Source organism: Phycodurus eques, chromosome 10 (genome assembly GCF_024500275.1).
Source record: "Phycodurus eques isolate BA_2022a chromosome 10, UOR_Pequ_1.1, whole genome shotgun sequence".
Classification (NCBI taxonomy): domain Eukaryota; kingdom Metazoa; phylum Chordata; class Actinopteri; order Syngnathiformes; family Syngnathidae; genus Phycodurus; species Phycodurus eques.
In genome coordinates, this window is record NC_084534.1 from 12,225,020 (window position 1) to 12,239,823 (window position 14,804).

The 14,804-nt window shown below is 42.1% G+C and overlaps 1 protein-coding gene across 9 annotated transcripts in view; it reads right to left on the reverse strand.

Moving 5' to 3' along the window:
• Positions 1–14,804, reverse strand: part of dlgap4b (discs, large (Drosophila) homolog-associated protein 4b) — a 138,118-nt gene that overhangs the window by 78,403 nt on the left and 44,911 nt on the right. The window lies entirely within an intron of this gene.

The window sequence follows — 14,804 nt, forward strand, 5'->3', positions numbered from 1 at the left end:
GAGAAGCACCGGGATAAAACTGGGATGTGACCCAATGACCTTAGGTGGGCCAGTACATGGATGAGTAACTTTGTGACACAAAGGCAAGGATAGCCAAAATTGGAGCGCTTTAATAAAGCTTTGCGCATGGCTTGACATGGTGACGTGTTGATGTTGCCAAAGCTCCACTTGTGGCCAGATGACGCGGCCTTAATCTGCCCCTCCAGGTTTATTTACCATTTAAACACGTTAGCCCTTTGCAAATCACAACTAGGGAGCAGAAAAAGAAATAGGCCTACTCCCAACCTCATTCCAGAGTTCGAAAGGCCGCCATCTTTAAACCTTTATTTACCGTGCAATCAATATTTGATTCAGGTACCATAATTGATTACCTTACAAGTTTAAGTAGAAGGTAACGATTCATTAAAAATAAATCACGAAACACTCTCCCAAAGAGACGACCATCCATTTAGTGCTTGTCCTCATTAGGGTCACGGTGAGCTGGAGCCTATCTCAGCCGACTTTGAGCGCCCCTGGATTGGTCTCCAGTCAATCACAGGGCTCATACTGTATATCAAGACAGACAAACATTCACAGTCACATTCACAGTCACTCAGTGGCAACTGAAGCCATGATGGCTGCACTGAAGTAAGTATTAATAAGTTCTCAAAGAGGGCTCACAAAGTGTTTTTCATGGTTAAATTACAGAAACACAAATATTATGCAGTTAATACAAGAAAAATCATATCAACCCAGTCTTACTGGAACGCTTGCTTAGCTTAAACAGAAGTGCATACCACAATATGGACAGCAAGGCTTTGTCACGTTTAGTTTTTATAAGTCAGATGGACCACTACATCATCAGTAAACTACAGGAAAAAGATTGTGATGTTTTTATTTTATTTTTTTATTTTTTTAACGATTTAAAACAATTCTTCGGTGTTTTAATAATATCCTTGGGACATGACATGCTTTTGCCAAAATACCCCAAGGATCAAGGACGATAGTACGCTTTACACACATAATTTCTTTTCTTTCCGAAATTAGCCCATTCTAAGGGGCTGGCCATGTCACAAGCAAGGGAGCAACTGTATACTCTGCTACATATACTGATAGGGCAATGGCGAGTCCACCTTTTATTGCCATAAGGACTGGGGCATAGCCGGAGATTTATCACAAGAGTGGGTTCGACTTGCAGGAGAAGAACTCAGTGTGTGTGTGTGTGTGTGTGTATTTGAGGGGTATCAGTTCAAACACTACACTGTGTGTATCACCAAACACAAATGCCCCCCACCGCCACTGAGGTGCACTGGCATCATCTGACATCATGTGTAATTACAGTTTGCAAATTTTGGTCTCCAAATTGTACAACTTTCAGGCTGTTAGAAATTAAAAGCATAGTGAGCCCTGACTTTTAGAAATCGGTTAAGATGTTAAAAATTGGTATGTGTGCAGTGCACCCTGCTTTACTGCTACTTTAAGTTTAGTTTCCCTTTGTCCAGGGAGTACTTGTTCACACACCTGCTCTACTTAAACACCTCTCTTCACTTTTCAAACACTGACACATGCAGACCAAAGCTCACTTCCTGCATGTCATTTTATAAAAAAAGAAAAATCCTGTAAAACTTTAGGTGAACTGTATGATGTCACAGTTTTTCAGTGGAACAACACCTCCGCAGCGTTCTAAACCTCTGTCACTGTGAGAAGCATGCTGAGGTTCCAGCAAAATGAGATAAGATATTCATAAAAAATGAGATAAGATATTCATAGATTCACATTTTGTCATTCATCTCTTTCTGTAATTATTGTTACAAAAATATTTCAAATACAGTCAGGCAAATTTCTATAATATATGTCATGGAACTGCAGCACATGTAAATTTGATAAATTTGTTTTTTCCCAGAATAGATCTAATTCTGGAAAATGGGTAAAATGAGCAGTAATATGGCATGAAACATGAAATTTGGAAACCATGGTCTTGGAGAAAAAAAAGTACATTATACAATGAATAAACATGAGCTGAGGTGCAATGTGGTTTTCGTCCCGGTCGTGGAACACTGGACAACCCTCACTAGCATACTGGAGGGTGCATGGAGTTGGCCTAACCATGTAACGGTCTGCTTTGTGGATGGAAAAGGCATGAGATTTGGCCCCTAGAGGTGGATGGGGGCTCAGTGATGTGGATGTTATTGTTTTATCCCTCCAATTACAAGACGTTTAATATTCTCTTTAACAACAGAATTCTTGATTTATGGACAGACATATGATTTGTGTGAGCCTTACAAAGTAAACAATTTATGTTGGTACACCACCTGCATTCCCTGCTACGAAACAGGTACAGTATGTATTGAGAAGTGAAATGAAAATAAAAACACTCATAGCATGGCTACTATCGACAGTTGACGTTTTCTAGTCAAGACCCAAAAAGGTCATAATAACCTAAAACTACCCCGAGTTATAAAAAATTGTACATATAATTTCCGCTTGTCAATTCCACATACTGTGTGGCTTTCACATCCAAGCTAAGCATTACACAGCAGCTGTAACTACAGCGCCTGTTCATCACAGCTAGCCTTATTTTAGTAATAGGTCCTCATCGGAGGATGACAAAGTGGCTGTGATTTGTCTCATTTTTGGTGTTCCACGTGGTCCAATTACAGCTATAATTGAGGCCAACTGTGTTAATTAGCACATACGATAAATTTGTTTCCTGAAAGAGCAGAATGCAAGATGAGGGTGAGAAGGTACTGTATATGTGTGAGATATGTGTGATAGAAAAAAAAAATGTGTCTGGAGGGGTACAAACTAAAATTAGGCACGTAAACACCCCGAAAAAGCAATTAATTGCTTCAAGCGTAAATAATTACACTGCGGTTTACTGCGTTACCTACCCGGGTGTCGGGCTAAGCTGAAGGGTGAGCGTTATGGTAACAATTACAACTGATTCCACCCATTTTATGTCAAATAGTCATGTTCCCGGAGGGTGGACTTTGTTGAGAGTGATGTCATAGTGCTATAATCCTCTAATATTTTTTGGGTAAATGGTAAATGGAGCGGCACTTAGTATATAGCGCTTTATCTACATCAACACAGTGGCCAAAACCCTTGACAAGAGGCTCAGATTCACTCATTCACATTTATACACCAATGAGTGATTGCTGACTTGCAAAGTGCTGCCAGGCCCGCTGGAAGTAATTTAGGGTGCACTGTTTTACCCAAGGACACCCGGACAGCAGACAGTCGGAGCTAGGATTCGAAACGCCAATCGTTCTGTCACTGTACGAATCTCTCTACCAACTGAGCCACATCAGCCCTTTTAATTGATTACATTTAATGTCACGTTTCACAGAATAAGATCAGAGCAGAATAAGAGCAATGGAAATTCTTTATAATGCTACATTTGATGAGATCAGAATGTCTTCAGACTTGAAGCAGTATGTGGCTTATTACTCAAAGTTATTTCTGTACTCCGTGTTCCAAGTAACTGTTGTATGTTTGAAGTTTTTTAAATCATAAGGCAGCTCAAGTGTGACAGCAGATGTCGTGTCGGAAGACCTTGTATACATGTACTGCAGTCCATGTGTGTATGCTCAAAGCAAACTTTTCTTGCAATAAAATGGATTTAAGGACTCAAAGGATTTTAATTATCATACCAAAACACATTTACACATGATTTGGCACGAAATTTGCACCCCAATGTCCCAGATTAGCCTAGTAAATTTCAAATTTCAAAAACAAGTAAAATAAGACAAGATAAAAAATATTTACTTGCAGTTGTGAACGTGTTCAATGGTGCAAATGCAGTATTTGGATGCAGAGAGAATACAAATGCCAGGGCCTTGAATTGCACAAAATATTTACATGATATTTCCATTGGTCCTTGTACTTGAAGAGCATAAAGTGTTCATCGTGTAGGGATTAATATGCTTGTGGAGGGGCTGATGTCATGGCCACAGAGCCCTGTTTGAGTTTAATAGTCTAACAGCCTTCGGAAAGAAGCTGTTCCTCAGCCTGGTGGTCCTATATTGGAAGCCTCCTGACTGAGGGGAGTGGATGGAACAGAGGGTGTGCGGTAGAGATCAACCGATTATCGACCGGCCCGATTATCGGCCCCGATATTTTGAATTTGTACATATATCGGTAGTTGTTTTAAATCTGACGTGCCGCTATCAAGAAAGGAATTTAAACCTGGGTTATTTCGGCTCAGATGCAGCTACGCTTCTCTCTCTCTCTCTCTCTCTCTCTCTCTCTCCTGCCATTTCTCTCCCCAACATTATTCCACCCACGGAAGCATCTGATTGGTTAAGCAGCCACAGCAATAGTAAGGGACAGAGACCATCTGAAGCGGAGGCTTTTTTCACAAACACACGCCGGAGAGAGAAAAGGTTTTCTTGTGTGGTGAAGCTCCAGAGAGCAAAACTCATGTGTCGAAGGTAAATGCAGAAAACTCTCTCGAAATTGTAATAAACATCACAGTGCTCTACATTTCACAACTACTGTTGAAGTTACGGTACAGTGAGAAGCAGAGTAACAGCGGAGTATACAGCGGCAGCTCTGCTAGCTCGGAGTATCTCCCGACATGTCTGAGAATTACTTGAAAGAAGGCTGCGTATAATTTCGATATGGAAACAGTCCGTGATAGCAAAAGCATGTGTGTGTGATTGAGACAAGGGGCGCAAAAAAACTTAATTCACTTGTTTCATTGGAGGGAAGCACGCTAAGGCGGACGCTGATTTGCTTTTACCGTAACATTAGTTCGCCGGTCTGGCTCTAAACGCTCAGCAGACGATGTATTAGCAATGGGGAGAATGTATGCAATGTGGAGAATAGTGTGTCTTTACATGAAAGTCACATGAAAAACTCTGAAGGCAGGGACCTTGGCGTTCCGATCCCCGGCTACAGAAGCTGGCTCTAGGGACGTGGAATGTCACCTCTCTGGCAGGGAAGTAGCCCGAGCTGGTGTGTGAGGTCAAGAAGTTCCGACTAGATATAGTCGGACTCGCCTCCACACACATCTTGGGCTCTGGTAACAGTCCTCCCGAGAGGGGTTGGACTCCTTCCACTCTGAAGTTGACCACGGAGAGAGGCGCCGAACAGGTGTGGGTATACTTATTGCCCCCCGGCTCGGCGCCTGTACATTGGGGTTCACCCCGGTAGCCTCCCTCCGCCTTCGGGTGGGGAGACGGGTCCTGACTGTTGTTTGTGCCTATGCAACAAACAGCAGTTCAGAGTACCCACCCTTTTTGGAGTCCTTGGAGGGGGTGTTGGAGAGCGCTCCCACTGGGGACTCCATCGTTCTGCTGGGGACTTCAATGCTCACGTGGGCAATGACAGTGAGACCTGGAAGGGCGTGATTGGGAGGAACGGCCCCCCGATCAGAACCCGAGCGGTGTTCTGTTATTGGACTTTTGTGCTCATCACGGATTGTCCATAATGAACACCATGTTCAAGCATAAGGCTGTCCACACGTGCACTTGGCACCAGGACACCCGAGGTCGCAGTTCGATGATCGACTTTGTGGTCGTGTCATCGGAATTTCGGCCGCATGTCACACTCGGGTGAAGAGAGGGGCGGAGCTGTCAACTGATCACCACCTGGTAGTGAGTTGGCTCCGATGGTGGGGGAAGATGCCGGTCCGACCTGGCAGGCCCAAACTGAGGGTCTCCAGGGAATGCCTGGCAGAATCCCTGTCAGAAGGAGTTTCAACTCCCACCTCCGACAGAACTTTGCTCATGTTCGGGGGGAGGCGGGGGACATCGAGTCCGAGTGGTCCATGTTCCGCGCCTCCATTGCTGAGGCGGTCGACCGGAGCTGTGGCCCCGAACCCTTTGGTGGACACCAACGGTGAGGGATGCCGTCAAGCTGAAGAAGGAGTCCTATCAGGCCTTTTTGGCCTGTGGGATTCCTGAGGCAGCTGATGGGTACTGGCTGGGCAAGCGGAATACAGCTTTGGTGGTCGCTGAAGCAAAAACACGGGCATCGGAGGAGTTCGGTGAGGCCATGGAGAAAGACCTCCGGACGGCTTCGAGGAAATTCTGGTCCACCATCCGGCGTCTTAGGTGGGAGAAGCAGTGTATATACATTGTGTATAGTGGGGATGGGGCGCTGCTGACCACCTCGACTCGGGACATTGTGAGCCGGTGGGAGAATACGCCGAAGACCTCCTCAATTCCACCGACACACCTTCCCATGAGGAAGCAGAGTCTGGGTTCTCTGAGGCGGGCTCTCCCATCTCTGGCGTTGAGGTCACCGAGGTGGTTAAAAAGCTCCTCGGTGGCAAGGCCCCGGGGGTGGATGAGATTCCTAAAGGCTCTGGAGGTTGTGGGGCTGTCCTGGTTGACACGCCTCTGCAAAATTGCGTGGACATCGGGGACAGTGCCTCTGGATTGGCAGACTGGGGTGGTGGTCCGCCTTTTTAAGAAGGGGGACCGCAGGGTGTGTTCAGTGATTGTAGAAGCCTGTGTGTGTGATTGTGAGAGAGTAAGAAATTCAACTCAGTCTTGTTTTGTTGCAGGGAGGTATGCTGAGACGAAGGCTGACTAGTTTTTAGCGTAACATTAGCTCGCTGGTCCTGCTCTAAATGCTGAGCAGACTCAATGGGAGCATATGTGTTATGTTGAGAATAGAATGAATCTGCGTGAAATACTCATTAAAAACTCTACAACTCACGACTACTAACGTTGCTTTGAGCTTTCTGATCCTATGACCTGAAAATTAAAGTGAAGATGAGATTCTATGGGCTATTTAGTGTTTAACAGTTGGTTCAATTTCTGCAACAAGGCTGCTGATAATATTGATATAGAATTAGTGACAGTAGTAAGAAGTATATATGCGAGAAAGTAAAATTCAGTGATTCAGTAATTTATCTGAACAAAATGGCGGAACATTTTAAATACCGTGTGAGCTCATTAAAGCCCTAAAGGCTGTTTGTGTTCTGTCACGAGTTTTATTGCACTCATAGCAACTATTATGCTATTTATGTAACTTTTGTCATATTAATCATTAATAATGTAACAACATAGTTTTAAATGACAGGGTCCCTGCTATTGCATGGTAAAATATAAAATATAATAATGAAATCAACTTTAGGCTACTCAAATGCTTTAGGCTACTCAAATGCTGTAATAAATTATGGCGAGTTCATCATATGTCAGCATGGCCCACGTTCTCTTTTTTTTTTTTTTTTCCAAACCCTTGTTGCAGATGAATGGACCTAAGTCTAAAAGCGCAGTGTGGCAGTATTTCAATCAGCCAACAACACCAGGGAAGGCTGTGTGTAAAACATGCAATGATGAAGTCAGCATGGGAGGAACAATTGCAAGATATTTGTATTTTGTTTGGTTAAATATACATGCTTAAAGTATTTAAAACAAGTGTTTGTATTTTAAAAAAAATTTACGCCAAGTTTTTACACTTTTACTGCAAATGAATATCGGCTGCAAATATCGGTTATCGGCCTTCTTAACTACTAATAATCGGTATCGATTGAATTTTTTTTTTTTTTGCTTTGCAGCGCTAGCCAAAATATGAGTTGTGTGTTGGAAAATTTATGTTTAATATATATTAAATATTATTTCTATTAGTTTTATACAAACTTCACACGGTTTATTGTTATGTTGTGACGACTAGCTCTGTGTGTGTAATACTTGTTCCTAGTTATGTTGTGACTACTAGTGCAGCTGGACATAGACAATTGTTTGATTTCCTTCTCTGTCTCTCTCACTTTGATATAACAAAGGGGCTTTTTGTCTGGGCTTAAGTCAGGGGTGACAACTCGTAAAACTTGTAGCTTTTCCTCTCTTTGCAAAGACTTTAGATTTTGTAATAAAATCCACAAAGACAAGATTGCTTCCTCACTTATTCTGTCAGAAAAATATTAGCCAAAACAGTTAGGAGAAAGCTTCAGATACAGCAACACTCGAGTAAAGTGAAAAAAAAGCAGCACTTAAGGTACTGTAATGCCCTTGCATGTAGACAAGGACAACCACAGTGGCTGGTGTACTTTCACCTTTTTATTGAATGTGACAAACAGTAAAACACAAAAATACAAAATGAGAGCACCCTCAAGGAGCTGCTAGAGGCCACAACTCACACCAAGATGCTCACATGCAAATGTCACTCACTAGGATGTTCCCCTTATTTATTATTCATTCATTCATATTCCTTTCCGCTTATCCTCACTAGCCTATCCAGCTATATTCATTTATCATTAATTATTAATTATTATTAATTATTATTATAATTATTATTATTATCTTTTATTCAGTTTATTCTGTTTTGATACAATACAGTGCTATTTTTATTCACTAAAATCACGTAACAAAAATGGTGGTGTTTTTTTGGGCTGGAACGGATGAATGGTTTTTCAATTAATTTCAACGGGGAACATGTATTTGATGTACGAGTAAATCAGGTTCTGAGCTTATTTACAGAATTGATTAAACGTGTAAGTCAAGGTACCACTGTAATAAGAAGTGTATAATGCTTTTTACACCAGATAATACTCCAAATAAGGTTATTTCCCTTCTTTTAGGCGACAGAAGACGAAAAATGGTTAAGCGTGTTGGATTTCTCCACATTCACATTCAAACTGCAGCACATTTTATTTGCCTAATGAAAACAAGAGAAATCAATGTGTCTTGTAACACAAGCAGGTAATTATTACAATTGAACCCAGTGGACCAATCAGTGTGACTACCATGAGAGCCTGTAAAACAATAAAAGAAATTAAAAGATCAGACAAACAATCATTTCGCAAAAACCTTTATGCCCACTCTTGTTAATTTGCAAAGGGCAGTGTGGTTATAACATCCATCCATCCATGCATCCATTTTCTGAGCAGCTTATCCTCACAAGGGTCGTGGGAGTGCTGGAGCCTATCCCAGCCATCTTCGGGCAGGAGGCGGGGTACACCCTGAACTGGTTGCCAGCCAATCGCAGGGCACACATAAACAAACAACCATTCGCACACACATTCACACCCACGGGCAATTTAGAGTCGTCAATTAACCTACCGTGAATGTTTTTGGGATGTGGGAGTAAACCGGAGTGCCCAGAGAAAACCCACGCAGGAACGGGGAGAACATGCAAACTCCACACAGTGATTTGAACCCCAGTCCTCAGAACTGTGAGGCAGATGCTCTAACCAGTCGGCCACCGTGCCGCCTGGTTATAACATGCTGCAATTAAATAAAGTAGAGTACAATGTTTCATTTAATAGCCCATTAATGTTTGAACCGTTGTGTCATGCCACCATATACAACATACTACAGGCTTTTCTAGGCCACAATTTGGATTTGCAATATTGCCTTACTTTTTGTTAATCGTACTTTTTTAAAGCGATGGATTCAGCGCTATTCATGTGTAACTAGGCGCGTAACAAACAAAAGTGTCATGTAAGCGGAAGGTCACGATAAATACTTGCCACTTTGGGCTTTCATAATTTACTTTTTAATGTGATTTGCTTTTCATGACTGACTGGAAAACAATAATATATGGTCCTGGCACAGTACTGTGGACCAATTACTCAACAACTATGCGAAGCAGCAGTAGCGGACCATGCGTTTGATATTTGAGCCTTCAGTGGGGATTTACCCAATTTATAAAACAATACTATACAAATTTGCAATATAGTAACAGCATACAACTATGCCACGTAGATCATCTGGAGCAGTCCAGAATCAATATTTATCTAATAATATGACAAAGTAGACAAGTAGAATACATCTTACTTACCAGAGAAACTGATTTTTAAATGAATTAATGTGTTCAGATTACCACAGATCTGTTTTGCTAGTCAAACCTGTCTTACTCTGACCAACAAATCAGAGGACAGAAAAATGCCGACATCATCAAGCGCTAGCTCGCTGGCCTTGGGAGGATGAATGTGACGTGATTGGTTAAAGAAAAAGTCGCATTGCTAGTATAGTTTCAGTTACATCGGTCAGCACTACTGATTCTAAAAGCCCTAGACACATTTGACTGACACTTAGGGCTCTATTTTTGTGGCTGACATAAATCAAGCACTGTGAGGAGGTTGGTTAGACCTGCTATTGTTAATTTCGTCGACTGGCGTACATCAGCGCATTTACAAATGGGACGTCTGCGCTGGTGTGGGCGTCAACGCAGCCAACATCAATCCTGTCCAATCGAAGCGGCTCCTCTCCTTCCCTATAAATGCAGTGCGCGACCGGCGCACTCACAGTCTTTGATATGGCGGAAGAAGAAACTAATTTTCTTGAGTCCGGCAGGGCAACGCACGCAAAGTACGTTTATTGGCAGACCTCCAAGGGCGAATGATATAAATTTGGCAAGGGAGGCCGTGCGCTGTGAAGTGGGCACTTGGAGACCACCATGATCGTTCGTTTCTGTGTGTGTCCGCCATAGCTGTGCCACGGGCAGCGGGATGATTAAAAAAAATAATAACAATAAAGATAATAATAATAATAATAATAATGCCTTCAATGAATTGATGTCTACAATCATTCAGAGTGTTCGATGCATGCCGTTCACGTATTTATGAATGTCTACATCTGATCCATCACAAATGTCTGCGGAGCTCACGTGTCTGTCTGCACCTCGATTAAATTCACCCAAATTGTATTAAACTAGCTGCTCCAAAAGTTAGATGTGCACGAGCAGGCGTAAGCTTAGACCTACTTTCAGTCACTAAATTGTCACATGCGCCAGGCGGTTGTCAAACGACACATCCTCATTGCGTCTGTACGCCCGTCTTCCAAACTGCCAAACAAACATGCCAGCGATCCTTGCGCTGTCTACAAAATTAGAGCCCCAAGAGTTTTTTTAAATTAAAAAAAAAAAAGTTTTTTTTAAATTTTCCACTTGCAAGAACAGGGGAGACCGGATAGAGCAGACACTTCTGATTAACACACACTAACACTAAACATGAGATGAATTGTGACCAAATATATACATTTGTTTATTTGTTTACCACTCACTGCGAATTGGATCGGTGGAACAGTGCGCGACTGGTTAGCACATCTGCCTCACAGTTCTGAGGACCCGGGTTCAAATCTGGCCTCACCTGTGTGGAGTTTGCATGTTCTCCCCGTGGCTGTGTGGGTTTTCTCCGGGTACTCCGGTTTCCTCCCACATCCCAAAAACATGCATGGTAGGTTAATTGAAGACTCTAAATTGCCCGTGGGTATGAATGTGAGTGCGAATGATTGTTTGCTTATGTGTGCCCTGCGATCTGCTGGGGACCAGTTCAGGGTCTACCCTGCCTCTCGCCTAAAGATAGCTGAGATAGGCTCCAGCACGCTCGCGACCCTCGTGAGGATAAGCGGTTGGGAAAATGGATGGATGGCTGGATGGATGTTACTTGGAACAGGGCAAACAAAACTAACCTAGGATAATGAGCCACATGCTGCTTCACCAAGTCTGAAAACAACATTTTAATTTGATCACATGTAGCAGTCTGCTTCGGAGAATTTCATTGTCAAGTTCCTATGACCACTGTCTGTTATCCCTATCAAAATGAGCAGCTTATATAAGCCTCCATCTGTTCATCCTGCGCCAACAGGCTGGAAGACAAAGATGTTGTGAACCACAGACTCAAGATTAAGATGGGAGGACCTGGTGCACTAATAGGTTGTTGAGCAAAATGACAGACTTCTCTACTGCTGTAAAGAAAAGCAAGGAGAGAAGATACATCGATTTAAGGGTGATGAGAAGGTGAGCGTGAGGAATTTGGAGCGAGAAGTACAGTATCTGCAGGAGTGAGACATCATGCCGAGACCGGAGTCTGTCATTACATGCCGCACACTGATGAATTATGCATTAGGACTATCAAAGTGATGGCAACAACAAATGTAGCCCTAAATGATTAAAAAAAAAAAAAAAACCCGCACCAGCATCACCAGTAAGGATCAGTGTGATACAGTGCACCAAATGTACTTGTCGGCTGGTTGCCGAGCCCATGTCTTTGCTAGATTTCACTGTGAAATATAACTTGTTTTCCATGACTGGAAGCTCAGCAGAGCTAAAAATAACAGGAAGAGCAGTACTATTGTAGAAATATCCATAAATGTCTTTGAAAGTGGGAGATAGGAGAGAGCTCATAAATGAATAATTTGAGGAATAAAAATTAGCCTCACACAAGACGTTCATCTTTGTAATTATGCCCACATAAAACCAGGTAGGAACATTACTAGCCATGGTCTGGTCATTTGGAATTAATTACAACTGCACGTGGATGGCGGCTCAAAAATGTAAATGCAGCAGTGTGTAATATACAATGTTAGGAACAGCATGTAAATCCAAACCATCTTCATGTAAACATTATCAGTGCTTCTTCTGCATTTAATGTGATCACGTTAGGAATTAAACTTCTGTCTCTGCCACATGATTGAGGCTCAATTACAGTAGGGGATGGCCAACCTGAAGAGCTGCAGTAGCGGACTTATTAAAATAGAAGCCACATTCGCCATTATTTTGTCCGAGAAATCTATTCGACCTACTGAGACGTTTCTAATAATGAGAACCACTGAGTGGGGAGAACAAAATTTAATTTGCTCATATTATCAAAGAGCAGGGAAACAATTCCTTGTTCTGTTGAAAGAATTATATTGTGCATTGTAGATTGGTTACAGCCGTGGGTGATGAGGTTTGTGTGAAGCGGGTCTTAGTGGTAAACAGTTACAAAGAGACCCAATGTTCCCGATAAAATATCTCCCTCTGAGGTTCCACAGAATTACTCGTGTTTAGCTTAATTTAATTGGAACGATGACGTTAGGTAGTTTGACTTACAAAAGGTACTGGTATATGATTTATAAAAGACAAGAGTGCATCCATCAGCCACTAAGAACATCAACCACCGGTGCGAAATTAATATAGATTTGAGCTCCACATCAAAATAAAAAGTAATTATAATTAAATAAATTGAGACAGGCAACATGGTTAATACTTGAACTCCTTTACTTGCAGCAGGACCTCATCCCCGACCTGGAGAGGGCAAGCCACTGTTTTTTGTCAGGGCGTCCCTGCTAAAGCTACTGCCCCTGCGACCCAATCTCGGATAAGCGGTAGAAAATGGACGGATGGATGAGACAGGCAACATGGTTGATTAAAGTGGTTACCACATCCGCCTCACAGTTTTAAGGTTCTGGGTTTGAGTCTCAGCTTCCTGTTGAGAGTTTGAATGTTCTCCCTGTGCTTGCGTGGATTTTCTCCGTGTACTCCGGCTTCCTCCAGCATTCCAAAAACATGCATGTTAGGTTAAGCGAAGACTAAATTGTCCACAGGCATGATTGTGGGTGTAAATGGTTGTCTGTCTCCAGTAGATGTTCGCTATGACTGGCTGGTAACCAGTCCAGTGAGGTATTCCAGCAAGGAGGGGCGTGCAGAGACCTTTGGTGGGGCAGGTGCCCAAAGTTATAAGGGGGGCAGTCTCCCCAATTTTAAATCCTAAGGCCCATCAAAACTCTGATCAACATATGAGGCTAGGCTCCATAATTTCCCAAATAAACAAATGCAAAGCAGTGAGTGGCTTTGTTTATTACATTCAAATAGTTAGCAAGCAAGCTAATGTACAGTTGGTAACAAAATCGGTCTTTCTTCAGGGCTCTGATTTGACTTCATGACACTTTGTGTATAAAAATGCTAACTTTTGCTTTGGACTTTGGTCTCCACTTGGGACTTGAGGAAAAATACTTGTGACTTGCAAAGCAAGGACTTCGTCCCACCTCTGATGGAAATCATCAATTGTGTTGCATTGCATTGCATAGTGACGTTATGTTAAGCTGGGTGACAATATGGCGCCAACACATGTAACTGTCCAGACTTTGTTTTCTATGGCTTTGGTCCAGGGTGTACCCTGCCTTTCACCCAAAGTCAGATGGGATAGAATCCAATTCACCTGCGACCCTAATAGAAATACACAATTGACAATAAATGGATGGATGACTGAAATAACAAAGGTAAAAGTGGATTTTAGTATGTCACATACTAGTTACATACTAGAGAAAGTTCACTCATGGTGTCAGGCTGCTTTAGTTTGATGTTAGAAAAGCTGAGAAAAAGCAGAGTATAAATACTTTAATGGTCAAAGCTAAAAGGCAAGCAGAGCTTCAGTGTTAGCTTAGAGTAGCAATAGCTAACAGAGTTAGCTTCTGATAACAGACCCATCCTCAAATGTTGGGCTAAGTTGTCGACGAGGGGGGAAGCGTATTTGTGTTTGCCGGTGTCATGTGCCACATTAACTCAAGTATAATTTGGCCGCTTTCTGATTAAATGCTGCCTCCACAAGTGAAAATCCAATCATTATGGGTGCTGACTTTAATATTCAGCAAAACACAAAATAGGGTGTGTGAAGTTTCTATATTTCTTCATCCATGGGGTATTTTGATAAAAGCATGTCACAGGCATGTTATTAAGACAGTTGTTAGACATATTCCAATAAATGCATTCAACATTTAATAACATTTCACCTTTAAGAGTGGTTACGCTGTTTTTTTTTTTTAATTTTCACACTTTTATGACTATCAGCAATGTTAAAATGCTACTTTAAAAAACTCCCACACAGTCTCAGCTTCACTCCAGAGAACAAATTAATTCATATGGGAAGTTTTTCACTATAGCACTGTATTTTCTGTTTAATATTTTCAACACTGTAAATTGAACCTGTTGTTTTGAGCAAATACCAAAATACAGTAGCTGTTTTGTAACAGCCCACAAATTTGACAAAATGTTTGGGTCACGTTCAATGAACATGGTGTTTAAGATGGAATGTGAAGGTAGCAATAGAAATGAAACAGCAGGAGCTTTAAAAGCTTTTGGTTGGGGGTGGATTTGTGTCCAATAAGCCA